The sequence below is a fragment of the Carassius gibelio genome, chromosome B22 (genome assembly GCF_023724105.1).
Source record: "Carassius gibelio isolate Cgi1373 ecotype wild population from Czech Republic chromosome B22, carGib1.2-hapl.c, whole genome shotgun sequence".
In the NCBI taxonomy this organism is placed as follows: Eukaryota; Metazoa; Chordata; class Actinopteri; order Cypriniformes; family Cyprinidae; genus Carassius; species Carassius gibelio.
Genome location: NC_068417.1, coordinates 44,350,098 through 44,352,597, shown reverse-complemented (window position 1 = coordinate 44,352,597; position 2,500 = coordinate 44,350,098).

The window sequence follows — 2,500 nt, the reverse complement described above, 5'->3', positions numbered from 1 at the left end:
TTAACAATTTAATTGAGGTTCAACAAATAAAAAAACAAATGCAATATGGATAAACAAATGATAAAGATTGGCTTATTGATTATCAGATCCATTTCTACGAAAACACTTTTTGAAAATAATATGATAACTGATCATAATATAGATGTGCTCTGTTTGACAGAAACTTGGCTAAAACCTGATGATTACATTATTTTAAATGAGTCCACCCCCCAAGATTACTGTTATAAACATGAGCCGCGTTTAAAAGGCAAAGGGGGAGGAGTTGCTTCAATTTATAACAACGTTTTTAGGATTTCTCAGAGGGCAGGCTTCAAGTATAACTCGTTTGAAGTAATGGTGCTTCATATAACATTATCCAGAGAAACCAATGTTAATGATAAATCCCCTGTTATGTTTGTACTGGCTACTGTATACAGGCCACCAGGGCACCATACAGACTTTATTAAAGAGTTTGGTGATTTTACATCCGAGTTAGTTCTGGCTGCAGATAAAGTCTTAATAGATGGTGATTTTAATATCCATGTCGATAATGAAAAAGACGCATTGGGATCAGCATTTATAGACATTCTGAACTCTATTGGTGTTAGACAACATGTTTCAGGACCTACTCATTGTCGAAATCATACTCTAGATTTAATACTGTCACATGAAATTGATGTTGATAGTGTTGAAATTATTCAGCCAAGTGATGATATCTCAGATCATTATTTAGTTCTGTGTAAACTTCATATAGCCAAAATTGTAAATTCTACTTCTTGTTACAAGTATCGAAGAACCATCACTTCTACCACAAAAGACTGCTTTTTAAGTTATCTTCCTGATGTATCCAAATTCCTTAGCATATCCAAAACCTCAGAACAACTTGATGATGTAACAGAAACTATGGACTCTCTCTTTTCTAGCACTTTAAATACAGTTGCTCCTTTACGCTTAAGGAAGGTTAAGGAAAACAGTTTGACACCATGGTATAATGAGCATACTCGCACCCTAAAGAGAGCAGCCCAAAAAATGGAGCGCAGCTGGAGGAAAACTAAACTAGAGGTATTTCGTATTGCTTGGCGGGAAAGTAGCATATCCTATAGAAAAGCATTAAAACCTGCTAGATCTGATTACTTTTCTTCTCTTTTAGAAGAAAACAAACATAACCCCAGGTATTTATTCAATACAGTGGCTAAATTAACGAAAAATAAAGCCTCAACAAGTGTTGACATTTCCCAACACCACAACAGTAATGACTTTATGAACTACTTTACTTCTAAAATCGATACTATTAGAGATAAAATTGCAACCATTCAGCCGTCAGCTACCGTATCACATCAGACAGTGCACTATAGACCCCCTGAGGAACAGTTCCACTCATTCTCTACTATAGGAGAGGAAGAATTGTATAAACTTGTTAAATCATTTAAACCAACAACATGTATGTTAGACTCTTAAAAGAGGTGCTTCCAGAAGTCATAGGTCCTCTTCTGACTATTATTAATTCCTCATTGTCATTAGGATATGTCCCCAAAACCTTCAAACTGGCTGTTATTAAGCCTCTCATAAAAAAGCCACAACTTGACCCCAGAGAACTTGTTAGTTATAGACCAATCTCGAATCTCCCTTTTCTGTCCAAGATACTAGAAAAGGTGGTATCCTCACAATTATATTCCTTCTTAGAGAATAATGGTATATGTGAGGATTTCCAGTCAGGATTTAGACCGTATCATAGTACTGAGACTGCTCTCCTTAGAGTTACAAATGATCTGCTCTTATCATCTGATCGTGGGTGTATCTCTCTATTAGTTTTATTGGATCTTAGTGCTGCGTTTGACACAATTGACCACAACATTCTTTTGCATAGACTTGAACACTTTGTTGGCATCAGTGGAAGTGCATTAGCATGGTTTAAATCGTACTTATATGACCGCCATCAGTTCGTAGCAGTGAATGAAGATGTATCATATCGATCACAAGTGCAGTATGGAGTACCTCAAGGCTCAGTACTAGGGCCGCTACTCTTCACGCTTTATATGTTACCCTTGGGAGATATCATCAGGAAACATGGTGTTAGCTTTCACTGTTATGCTGATGATACGCAGCTCTATATTTCCTCGCAGCCTGGTGAAACACACCAATTTGAAAAACGAATGGAATGCATAGTCGATATAAAAAATTGGATGACGAGTAATTTCTTACTGCTAAATTCAGAAAAAACAGAGGTGTTAATCATAGGGCCTAAAAACTCTGCTTGTAATAACCTAGAACACTGTCTAAGACTTGATGGTTGCTCTGTCAATTCTTCGTCATCAGTTAGGAACCTAGGTGTGCTACTTGATCGCAATCTTTCCTTAGAAAGACACGTTTCTAGCATTTGTAAAACTGCATTTTTCCATCTCAAATATATATCTAAATTACGGCCTATGCTCTCAATGTCAAATGCAGAAATGTTAATCCATGCATTTATGACTTCAAGGTTAGACTATTGTAATGCTTTATAGGGTGGTTGTTCTGCACG